This window comes from Mustela erminea, chromosome 2, assembly GCF_009829155.1.
Source record: "Mustela erminea isolate mMusErm1 chromosome 2, mMusErm1.Pri, whole genome shotgun sequence".
Lineage (NCBI taxonomy): Eukaryota > Metazoa > Chordata > Mammalia > Carnivora > Mustelidae > Mustela > Mustela erminea.
This window is the reverse complement of record NC_045615.1, coordinates 27,101,102-27,113,909: the sequence shown is the minus strand read 5'-3', so window position 1 is coordinate 27,113,909 and position 12,808 is coordinate 27,101,102. Positions and strand designations below refer to the sequence as shown.

The 12,808-nt window shown below is 38.0% G+C and overlaps 1 protein-coding gene and 1 non-coding gene across 6 annotated transcripts in view; both read right to left on the bottom strand.

Annotated features, from left to right (window-relative positions):
* The window catches only part of NEK1 (NIMA related kinase 1), a 216,186-nt gene extending 207,565 nt beyond the window's left edge, over positions 1-8,621 (bottom strand). For 4 of the 5 annotated variants that reach the window (XM_032332563.1, XM_032332561.1, XM_032332564.1 and 1 more), the window contains exons 1-2: positions 8,453-8,621; positions 8,033-8,140 (exon numbers count right to left, since the gene is read on the bottom strand). The gene's annotated coding sequence lies outside the window, so the exon portion shown is untranslated. Of the gene's footprint in view, positions 1-8,032; positions 8,141-8,223; positions 8,395-8,452 lie in introns of those variants that run through there. The other variant, XM_032332562.1, reaches the window with a different exon arrangement.
* Positions 6,328-6,518, bottom strand: LOC116585471. Its single transcript, XR_004283655.1, has one exon. It is a non-coding gene; the product is annotated as a U2 spliceosomal RNA (small nuclear RNA).
* Positions 8,622-12,808: the final 4,187 nt, after the last annotated feature.

Below are 12,808 nucleotides of genomic sequence, written 5' to 3'. Positions count from 1 at the left end.
TCTATGTATGATTCCCTTCTAGGAGAAAATGGGCTTGCTACGAAGGCCGTAATAAAATTTCTGTGACAGTTTATATATTTCTCATTGTAAATTAACAAATCCATGTTCTCATTTTATCCATCAATACTAAATTTGCTTAATTTTACTCTGCCTCTAAAATATGATCCAATCTCCTTAAATGACAAAATTTATATTCAGGGCTTATAAAACCAAAGTCCAGAACCCAGCCTCTGATAAAATCAATTGGATAACTATACCTTAGGAAATTTTGTAGGAAAGAACCTTCTTCTACCTTAGAAAACATTATAACCATATTGCATTTAAAATAGGACAAGACTTTTGGCAACTTGGAGAGAAATAAGAAATTAATGATTACAATAGCAATACAGCACCATCAGTGAGTTAAAGTCATTCCAAACATATATACTCTCCTCTCAAGTCCACGCTTGGTCAGCTGGCATAATATAATGATTACCTGGGCACCAGCCAGAATTTTATGATTTCTCCAGGACATGAGTATATTACATTACCATGCTATTTAGAAAAAAAAAATCAAGATAAACTCATCTTAGAAAACTGAATTTCATAAGTCAAATTACATTAAATAATAACCATATTTCATTATTCTGTGACTGCTGCCAAAAAAAAGAAACAAAATTTGTCAACTTGGCTCTGCCTCAAAATTTAGTTGCCAATTCCTTTCCAGGGACCACACTAACGAAATGGAAGCTCCAAGAGTCCCTAGTATTGCACAGCACTGCCTATCACTTTACTGATCATTGTGTTTCTGACAACTCAGTATAGGAGATCTACTACCCCTGGTAGTGAAGAAGGATGACTCTAATTGCCATCAAATGATGTCAAAGCAGAAAGTTTTCTGAATAAAAACTATGCTGTAAATGAGTTTCAGAGAAACTCACAACTCCTCCTTGCCTGCAGAATCTACATGAGACTACTGTGGTAACTGGAGGGAAATGAAGGGGGAAACATGACGAGATAGAGTGCTTTCAGTGTCTTACAACATATTTAACCAAGCTATTTATTTCCTAGTCATGAGACTTCCCAGCTGAATTACAATCCTAAAAGATTTTTCAAACTGAATGAGAAACGTACTATAGGTTTATACATCCACAATCATCATAACGTATAACTGAAGGAACACAGTAATCCTGTCCCAATTTCATATTTGTAATAAACTGAAAATAGGAGTGTTTGTCCTTTCTATGCTTCAGTTTCCAGCATCAAATGAAAATCATATACAAACTTGACAGTATTCTTAAGGTCTCCAACTATTTTATCAACTTTATATTTATAATATTAAAGACATTTCAAAGCATAAAACCAAAGACATTTTTGACATTTGAACTTTCCAAAGAGTTATGTGATAAAACAAGCAAAGCAATGGATTTGGAAGAGAAAAGATTTATGACCAAAAAGCAAACCACTTGACCTCTGCACCTTGGTTCCTTCACCTGAAAACACTAACAATTTAAACATAGTGCTATCTTAAGGGCCCTACCAACTCTAATAATCTATGATGCAAAGAGACGAAAATAAAAGAGTTGAGTAGATCAGAAAATAGGAAACTTCAACATTGTTTAAAATTGTACCATTAGCCACAAAAAGTAGGAACGACAGATATGGCCAAAGCCTTTCCTTCAAAGAAATCAAAAGAAGACACAAGAGTAATATTTTTTAAAGATTTTATTTATTTATTTGACAGAGAGAGATCACAAGTACTTGGTGGGGGGGGGGGCAGGGTCCCCGCTGAGCAGATAGCCCAATGCGGGGCTCAATCCCAGGACTCTGGGATCATGATCTGAGCCAAAGACAGAGGCTTAACCCACTGAGCCACCCAGGTGCCCCAACACAAGAATAATTTCTTCAGCCTGTATCTTTAAAAAGTAAAAAAATAAAGTGCAATTTAGAATTAAACATATTAAACTGAACCTCTCTTTCTACCTCTACTTCTTTCCTAAACCAAATACAACTTGAAAGAGATCAAAAAGGCAAAAATAGAGATGCCTGGGTGGCTCAGTTGGTTGGGCAGCTGCCTTCGGCTCAGGTCATGATCCCAGCGTCCTGGGATCGAGTCCCACATCGGGCTCCTTGCTCGGCAGGGAGCCTGCTTCTCCCTCTGCCTCTGCCTGCCATTCCGTCTGCCTGTGCTCACTCTCTCCCCCACCCTCTCTCTGATAAATAAATAAAGTCTTTAAAAAAAAAAAAAGGCAAAAATGGAGAGTAAGCAATAGCAACAAATTTCTGGAAGCTAACAAACATAAGAATAAGCAGCAACTGACTCAGGAGACTAGAGAAAGCTGTATTGTAACCCAGCAGTGGCAAATAAGTCAATTTCCACTATAGACTAGCTCAATAATTAGAATAAGGTGCTCTGAGAGTAAGGATATCAGAACTAAAATAGAATTGGCTGAAAGACTATGTAATAAGCAGTTAGACAGTTTGCCTCCTCCACCCCTCTCAGTCAGGTGACCATACCTCTCTTGTGTTGGCAAAAGACTAGAGATGTCTCTAAACTGGTGATACCAACACAGTTGAGAACGGTACCATATCTGATATGGGCGATTAAGTGAAGGCTGACATCATAAATGGTTCTAATCATGATGCTGTAGCTCATTATCAGACCATCCCACTTCCCAAAACAATCAAAAACTCTGAGTAAAATGAATAATTGACAAACAGGAATTGAGGGGCTATAATCCTTGAGAGGTAGGAAAACATTAGTCAGTTTCACATCCATCCCAGCCTTCTCCCTGAAGACATTTTCCAAATTGCGGCATAGCATGATGGAACTTAAGTAGAAAGCAGCACTCTTACTGAGCTAAGGAGAGAGAAGTTAGAGTTTAAGGCTGCCAAAGTCCTAGAGAAAGGAAAAAGAACAGGAAAAGCCCCAAATTCTCCATATAAATTTTTCTCCTGTCAGTTAGCCCATTCCTAAGTTGTGCATACAAAGGGCAAGTCTAAACAGACTAGTCCTAGGAGAGCCTAACACCATTCCTTGACAGGATCAAGGAAGGTAATCTACTGATACTCCCATCAACCTTCCAGAATAAAACATAAAAATTTTTTGGAAGATACATATTCCAGAGCCTCTATGATTTTATTTACAACATCAAGTAAAAAGTTATGAGGTGTGTAGAAGAAGAAGAAAAACCAAATAGCCCAAGACCAAAAGAAACAATAGAAATAGAATCCAAATGATTCAAATGCGGATTTTAAATAACCATAAGAAATATGTTCAAGAAAATAAGAAGAAAAGATGAACAAAAGTGATTTTTCTTAAAGATGGAGAACTTCAACAAAGAACTGACATTTATTTTTGAAAATTTAATGAACATTCTAGAACTGAAATACAAGATATATGAAATTAAGAAGGCACTGCAAGGGTTTTATAGCACTCAGGATACAGTAGAAGTCAGGACTATTAATCTGGAAAATGAACCAACAGAAAATATTCAAGAAAGAACAAAAACACGCCAAAAAAAAAAAAAGGTAGAAAGATCTAATATCAAAAAGATTTTAATTCTTAGTCTCTACATTTATTCTGACCTATCAAAAACACAATCTTTGTGGGTGACAGTGATTAGACAAGCTGATTTGAAGTTAGTATGAGAAAAAAAGAATAAATACTGAAAAAAGAAGAAAAAGACTAATGAAGGAAGACTTTTCTATTAAATATCAAAACACAATATAATGCTACAATAATTATGAAATTGACAGGCAAATAATTGAACGTCCAGAAACATATAAAAACATTTTTGGGGGGACACCTGTGTGGCTCAATCAGTTAAGATTTTGATTCTTTATTTTGGCTCAGGTCATGATCTCAGGGTCATGAGATTAAGCCCTGCATCTGGCTCCATGCTGGTTGTGAAGGCTGCTCTCTGCAACTCCTCCCCTGCCTTTCTCTCCTTCTCTTTCAAAACAAACAAAAACAAAACATCGTATTTTTAACTTGGTGGATGACCATGGTGACATTTCAAATTGGTGGGGAAAAGTTAGATTCTTGAAATAAACAGTATTTAGACAACTAGATAGTAATATGGAAGAGAAAAACTTAAACCCATTTTCTTCACTTTACATCAATATAAATTCTAGATAATAAACTACTTAAATGTAAAGAAAAAAAACAAAAATAGCAATAAAACATGGGAGGATGACTTGTATAATCTTAGAGTAGAGCAGCTTAGTATGACACAAACCCAAAAAGCCTTAAGGTAGTAATACAATTACATAAAAAACATGTATACAAGGGGTGCCTGGGTGGCTCAGTCAGTTAAGTGTCCAAATCTTGATCTTGGCTCCGGTCTCAATCCCAGGGTCATAAGTTCAAGTCCCATGTTGGGCGTGGAGCCCACTTAAAAAAGAAAAAAATATGGGGCACCTCGGTGGCTCAGTTGTTGAGAGTCTGCCTTCGGCTCAGAAAATGACCCCAGGGTCCTGGGATCGAGCCCCACATCGGGCTCCCTGCTCGGTGGGAACACTGCTTCTCCCTCTCCCACTTCCCCTGCTTGTGTTCCCTCTCGCTCGCTGTGTCTCTCTCTGTCAAACAAATAAAATATTTTTAAAACATCATGATGGATTCCTGGGTGGCTCAGTGGGTTAAGCCTCTTGCTTCAGCTCAGGTCATGATCTCCTGGGATAGAGCCCCACATCGGGCTTTCTGCGCAGCGGGGAGCCTGCTTCCCCACCTCTCTCTCTGCCTGCCTCTCTGCCTACTTGTGATCTCTGTCTGTCAAATAAATAAATAATCTTTTAAAAAATGTATAAGAAAAGCTAGTATAAGTCAAAATTCAAATGACAAAAAGAAAAATAATATATATGCATATTAGTTCATATCACCAAGGGCTCATTTTTCTAATAAATAAAACACTCTCATATTCATAGAACCAAAAAGCTAATCTAACAGGAAAATAAAGGATTGAAGTTACAAGTTAACAACAAAAAGGAATGTAATTAATGTTAAAATTTGCAAAAGTATCCAATCTCTTATAAAGAGAAATTACATTTCTCTTTATAAGAGATCCTGTACTTTATAAGTACAGGATAAATTTTGTTATGTGTATTTTACCTTGATTAAAAAAAAGTACAAGTGATGCATTTTTCACCCATCAGAATGGCAAAATTCATAAAGTTTGTTACTATACTATGTTAGAAGGGAATATAAGGAAGCAGAATATGATGAGAATACAAACTGATACAAATACCAGGGAAAATAAAATTCCATAATATCTACCAAAATTATCAGTGTTCACTATGATCCAGCAATTCCATTCTTAGGACTCAACCTTATAAATATTTCCAAATGCGTGAAAATGATACATTTACAAAGTTTTCCTCTGCAGTACTGTCTGAAATGGTAAAATGTAAATATCCATAAGCAAATCAAAAGGAAGAAACATTTATATTGATATGAATTAATTTCTAAGTACCAGAATTATAAACATGGCATACTATCATTTGTGTATTAAAAGGAAATATATATGGGGGCGCCTGGGTGGCTCAGTGAGTTAAGCCTCTGCCTTCGGCTCATGTCGTGGTCTCAGGGTCCTAGAATCAAGCCCCGAGTCAGGCTCTCTGCTCAGTGGGGAGCCTGCTTACTCCTCTCTCTGCCTGCCTCTCTGCCTACTTGTGATCTTTCTTTCTCTGTCAAATAAATAAAAATTTTTTTAAAAAACCACTTTAGGGACGCCTGCGTGGCTCAGTTGGTTAAGCAGCTGCCTTCGGCTCAGGTCATGATCCCAGTGTCCTGGGATCGAGTCCCACATCGGGCTCCTTGCTTGGCAGGGAGCCTGCTTCTCCCTCTGCCTCTGCCTCTGCCTGCCTCTCTGTCTGCCTATGCTCGCTCGCTCTCTCTCCCTCTATCCCTGACAAATAAATAAATAAAATCTTTAAAAAAAAATTTTTTTTAAACAAAAAAAAAAACCACTTTAAAAGGAAATATATATGGGTTTATGCTTACATTTATTTACTTACACATGTGAGTATATGCAAATATATAAAATCTCTACATGTGTACAGACTCACCTAATTGCTTGTATACGTAACACCTCTGAAGGGATAAACCATAAACTGGTACACTATTGGCTGCCTTCAGGGAAGAGAACTGAGTAATTAAGAGGAAGATTTTTTAAATCTTTTGTGCCTTCTGAATTTTAAGCCATATGAATATATTATTTATTCAAAACAGTAAAATTTAAAAAATAATAAATGCTGACAAAAAGAAGAAGAATGCTAGCTAAATCAATTTCTCCAGTTAAAATCTTTTTTTTTTTTTTTTTAAAGATTATTTATACATTTTAACCCCCGAAGGGGTGCACCGTTCCTGGAAGTACTGCAATACCAGTTCGATGCGTGGAGTGGACGGAGCAAGCTCCTATTCCATCTCCCTGCTCCAAAAATCCATTTAATATATTGTCCTCGGATAGAGGACGTATCAGATATTAAACTGATAAGAACAGATACTACACTTGATCTTAGCCAAAAGGCCGAGAAGCGATCCAGTTAAAATCTTTTAACAGTTCCCCATTTTCAAACTTCTAACACTGGCATTCAAAGTTTTCCTATACAGCATACTTCTTTTCAACTATGTCAACTATGCTCCACAAAACTATCTTGGCCTCTAGTCAAATGAGACAACTTTCCTTGCATTTAACTAAAAAAATCTTAAGCTACAATAAGCAATGTTTGATATAATAAAATTTCTGTACCAAATATGAAAAATGCCAGAGAATATGAGCAAAAACTATATCCCCTTCAATCTAGAACTTTAAGTTTCTTCAGTTGTTTTAGCTATTTGATGAACAAATTTTCCTGAAGGGAAACACTAGTAGAGGAACATCAACAGATTTCAAGAAGTCCCTATGGTACTGCCTGCAGCTACAATCCATATACATGGTTTTCCAAACATTAAGTAACGTCTGGATGGTGGGAAGGGGACAATTTACCATCTCAGTGAGTCAAGTCCCTGACTTATTATCCAAAAAAAAAAGCAGAAAGCAAAATGGGATTCCTATTAGACTTTCTTCAAAACATTTGTTTTTCTTCTCTGTAAGCCTATACAGACAACAATTAACGGCTTCCCTAATGGAAATTACCAATGTCTAAATAACTTATATTCATGAAATGGTGTCATGACCACAATTTAGATTTGAAGGGAGAGATTAGAGAAAATGTACTTGGAATACAATGCCAATGTATTAAAATGACCTCAAAAGAACTGTGGCCAAGTTCCATAACCCTCACTAAACTGTTAATGCTGATTCCTACTGTGCAAAAACCTGTTTTCCCAAAGAAGAGGCTCCTTACCTTTCACGTAGAACAAAGAGCAATCTTAAGTGAAATAGATCTGTGGATTCTCTAATAACAAACAAATCTAAACTAGAAACAAAGGACTACTTCTCTCCGTATTTGGCTCCCCTCCATCATCTCTACAATACTGCTGCATCATAATAAAAAGCTATTACTTGCATATATTGGATATTACTTTTAATCCTTCAAATACTTCTGATGTTACCATGGCAATAAAAAAATTTCTGCTTCTCGGAGGTGGAGCTTACATTAGAGAATAAAAATTAGGCCTGTACAAAAAAGTTATGATGAACTCTTAAAGTAGTACAACTTTTACTGTCTTCATAGGGAAATTGCTTCAAATAATATAAACTGAAATATAAGATTATAAGCTAACCAGTTAACTGCTACCCATTTTTAATTAAGATGTATATGTAAGTTAAAGAGACAACATAAATGCAAAGTAAATTACTGCTTATTCATACCAAGATTTCTGTTATTTTAATTCCTTTATCATTTAATATCCTTTAACTAACGTCCAAGCACTGCTTTGTAATACATATTGTTCTTTAGAGAATTAACATTTTAGTGAGGCGGAGGTATTATTTTCTGTCTACTTAAAGTATCCCTGCAAGCTCTACATAAACAAATCTAAGCAAGGTATCCTCATTTCCAATATGATTTTACTCTTTTGCATATCATTGCTTCCCGCAAGTTAACTCACCTCAACGACACAGAGCGTTAGTCGGAACACGCATCCGTCTAGGTGTAGCAGCCTTCCTACAGCAGTTAATGAGGCGGGGGCACCATCCAGGATTTTGAAAATGACATCCTGAAAGAGAAACCAAGTCTATCTAACCTGCAGCTCCTCACAGTCCAGTTTAAGGAGGGCAGTGAGACTCCCACTCTAGATACCAGAGTTTCGCTGACCCCTCAGGCTTGACTCCTTCCCGCCTCCGGCAACGCCCAGTGAGACAGCCCCACACTACTCCGGGCGAACAAATTGGTTTCTGAGCCCCTTGGAAACAGCGGGCGGTGGCAGGGGGAGTGCCCGGGTTACCGCCCCTGCAACTTCACAGAGGTGGTTACTAGTGACCTCGGCGGGATGGGGGTGGGGAGATAGCATTTGGGACTGGGAGGCTACCTGCCTGCCACGTCCTTCTGCCTCCCAACGCCGGTACTGGACTCGGGGCTACGCGGAGAACTGCTTACGACTCGGAGCTGACGACTCTGCACCGTAGCGCCCCAAAACCCTACAGCGAATGCAGAGGAAGGGGGAGCGGCCGGCGCGTCACTGGCGCTGACGTGTGACGTCAGCGTGCGGAAGTCGGCACGCAATGGGAGAGGCGGGGAAGGAGTGGCGCGGAGGGGCGGGGCCAAGGCACAGCAGGTGGGAGATGATGCGAAAGAAGGGAAAAATGAACAGGAAGGAAAGGAGTTAAGGCAAAGATGAGGGTTAGAGCTGTTTTGAATAAAGCATTTTATAAATTTGTCCCACATACATAGAGAAAGGGATTTTTTTTAACATGAAGTCTGTTACTTAGGGATACCGCATTTTAAAAAAGTAATTTTGCTTTAAAAAGCGAGCCTTTTTCTAGTACATTTTGGATGATTAAAGCAAGAAACTATTTTTAAGTATTGAAAAAATTTTAAAAGACTATAATGTGATTTTCACACACATTTACATCCAATGTGTGTATAAATTACTTGCCAGTATATTGAAAGATGGTCTAATTTCATGGCACGACTTTAAAAGATAGGAACGGATTTTCCTGTATAAGGGATTAGGTCTGTTGTCCTGAATAACCCCAGGACTAAACTGCCTTACCTAGAGTACCCCTGAGATACAGGAGAATCCAAATTTGAAGCTGAAGGAGGATGATGGCTTGTCTACTACATAAGTTACACTCCAGGTTATACCTGTTGTATATGTGATGTATGCAGCCTGCTGGAGTGTCCACAGATTTTGCCAGAAACCTCCGAGGTCAAAGATTCAGATCATTGCTTCAACAAAATCTGCTTCCTTCTCTCTCATCCTCTCTCCAACACACCAACACCTAAGACCTCTCTGAGTTTTTCCAGGTTTCGGTTTAGCCATGCTTTTATAAGAAACCCTTAAAAAGAAAAAAAAAGAAAGAAAGAAAAAAGAAAAGGGGGAAAAAGGAAAAGAAAAGAAAGTACTTTATTACTAGCATGGAAATTGAAAGTTTTTGGCTTCTTTGCCAGAAGATGGCACTGCAAGTCATCTAACCTGGCAAATTGGAGAAAAATCTGCTTTGGTTTATCTTCTCTTCAATCTTCACCCATGCAAAAGACTTGTTTTCCTCATTTTCCCATTTCTAGGCTAACCTCCTGTGACCCCTCCAACCCCCAGTTAGTAGGAATTTTGGTGTCACAATGCACAATAACTCTAGCTCTACCCACATACCGTTGCACAGCAAAGCAACATAGGAATGTTGCCAATTGCCAATCCAAGTCAATTCTCTTTAGCTGCTTTCATGAAGAATGGCTAGTCAAATACCTCCTTAGATCATTTTTCAGGCGCCTGTCATAGACTGTTGGTGGGACTATGAACTGCAACAGTCTTTGTAGAAGGTATGCTAGCAATATGCGTATCCTTTTGACTTGTTTTGCCAATTCTGTAACATACAACATGACACTCCCAGAGTGGTAGAATTGTCGGCAGAAGGGAATGGCCAATATAACCTCCATTCTCATGTAATCTCCACCATTTGTTTCTCTGTATCTTCCACAGTAGCAGCAAGACTAGTGAACAAACGGTTCTAGACCTGGTTGGAATAGATAAATTCTTACCACTGTGAGTTATTCTTTTTTTCCCTTCCTTTAAGACTTAAAGATTCTGTTGGCTGCTTAGTAGGAAGGGAGGAAAACTAATTTGAGTATTGATAGAGTTTTTGTTATTAATACTTCACCTTAGTTCTAATCAAAAGAAACTGTAATATACCATGCAAGAACCTGATGTTATTGGGGCGCCTGGGTGGCTCAGTGGTTTGGGCTGCTGCCTTCGGCTCGGGTCATGATCTCAGGGTCCTGGGATCGAGCCCCGCATCGGGCTCCCTGCTCCGCAGGAAGCCTGCTTCCCTCTCTCTCTCTCTCTCTCTCTGCCTACTTGTGATCTCTGGCTGTCAAATAAATAAATAAAATCTTAAAAAAAAAAAAAAAAAGAACCTGATGTTATTCACATAACTTGTTTTGCTATGCCTCCTAATATTTCTTATATATTGAGGGCTTACTAATTTTTGTTTGGGCTAATTTCTTTTTCCAATTTTATTAATATCTCATTGACATACAGCACTCTATAAGTTTAAGATGTACAGTTTAATGATTTAACTTACATATATTATGAAATGGTTATCACAATAAGTTTAGTTAATATCTAAATAAAATCTTTATAAAAAAAGAAAAAAAAAGGGACGCCTGGGTGGCTCAGTTGGTTAAGCAGCTACCTTCGGCTCAGGTCATGATCCCAGCATCCTGGGATCGAGTCCCACATCGGGCTCCTTGCTCCGCAGGGAGCCTGCTTCTCCCTCTGCCTCTGCCTTCCACTCTGTCTGCCTGTGCTCGCTCTCACTCTCTCTCTCTCTGACAAATAAATAAATAAAATCTTTAAAAAAAAAAAGTTTAGTTAATATCCAGATCTCATATAAAGAAGAAAGAGAAAAATTGTTTTTCTCTTATAATGAGAACCTCTAGAATTTTTTGCCCTAACAACTTTCAAATATACTATACAACAGTCTTAACTATTTAGTCATGTTGTACATTACATTTCCAGTACTTAATTATCTTATAACTGAAAGTTTATAGCTTTTGACACCTTTATCAAATCCTCCCACCCACCTTACCCTACTGAGGACTTTTAAAAATGCATACTAAGATCTGTGGTCAAAAGATAAATTAAGCAATATATAGTAGGCAGAAAAATAGCCACCCAATTATGTCCCTGCCCCCAGTCCCTGGAATCTGTGAATATATTAGGTTACATGGGAAGTGGGGAGATGGAATTAAAGTTACTAATCAGCTGGCCTGATTAGTAAGAGGGAGACGAGCCTCGATTATCCAGGTGGACCCAATGTTATCACAAGAGTCCTTAAAAATGAAAGAGGAAGGCAAGAGAGAATCAGGAGGAAATGTGACTATGGAAAAAGTTCAGAATGATAGGATATGAGAAGGACTCAACTCCAGTGTTGCTGGCTTTGAAGATTGAGGAGGTAGCTTGTAGAAGCTGCAAAAGACACAGAAATGGATTCTCCCCTAGAACCTCTAGAAGGAGGCTGACACCTTTATTTTACCCAGTAAGATTTGAGTTGAACTTCTAATCTACAGAATTCTAAGATAATAAATGTATGTCAATTCAAGCTACGAAATTGTTGCAATAGCATATTAATGCAAACTCCTATTTTCTTAAGGCTCCAGGAGCAACGTATATCTGGCTGACTGGTAAATTCTTTTTATTGTGTAGGAGAAGCCCACAGCTGGATCTGTAAAAACACCTTATTGAGAGTTATCTCAGCCCGAGGAAGCTCCTTCTTAGCCACCTTCCCTAAAGTAAAGGATCTGGTAAGAACCCCAATCAAACAGGATCCCTTCTATAACACTTGCTGAGAAGGAATGAGATCAAGCTAAAGTATTCACATTGGGACAAATAAAGAAAATGTGCAAGGGCATTGGTTATAGTCCTTACCACGTAAAACACCCAAGTCTGTTGAAGAGGAGATTTATCACCACCAGATTCTTCTAACAAAAATACCAAAGGAATTATAGAGAAGGTTCTTCCCCCGATGAAATCTATTGTTGTATCACCAAACTATCATGTAGCACATTGTTTAGATAGATTGCCCCGTGTCTAAAGTACTGGTTCTGACTGAATGCTGCTTATTAACTGGGAATAATTAGGAATTTGCATGTTTAGGCCTAAACTTGGAATAATTAAAACACTTTCTGAGAGTGAAGCCCAAGCAAGAGTATTTTTTGAAGCTCCCTGGGTGATTTTGAGGCAAAATGAAGGTTGAGAACTGCTGGCAAGATGGTTGTATGTTAGAAATCATGGATTTCAAAATAAACACAATCCTGCAATGTAAAGAAATAAGGTAGTGCACAGAATAAACAATATTACAGAGAACAAAATATGCAAGTCAACTCATTCTTGCCTGCTTCCAAGAGATCCTTAGGATAATCCCCCATGTAGGAACTAAAACACTATCATGAAAGGATTTAGGACTGATTAATAAAAGGATCATAGAAAGTAGCTATGATTAATAGCTTGTGACTATTATCTACTATCTCCAGAATCTCTGTGCTCCTTCCCCAAAATAGGCTACATATTTGCAGTGAGAGAAGAAGATATCTAATGTCTGTAAATCCTTGTAAAATGTGTTCAGTGGTGTTCCAAGTAAAATAATATTGTGCTTGGATACTACCATGGTTCAATGAATGTTACCTTGTTAAAAGTAATGAAAGAGTCATACGAAGTTTGACTATA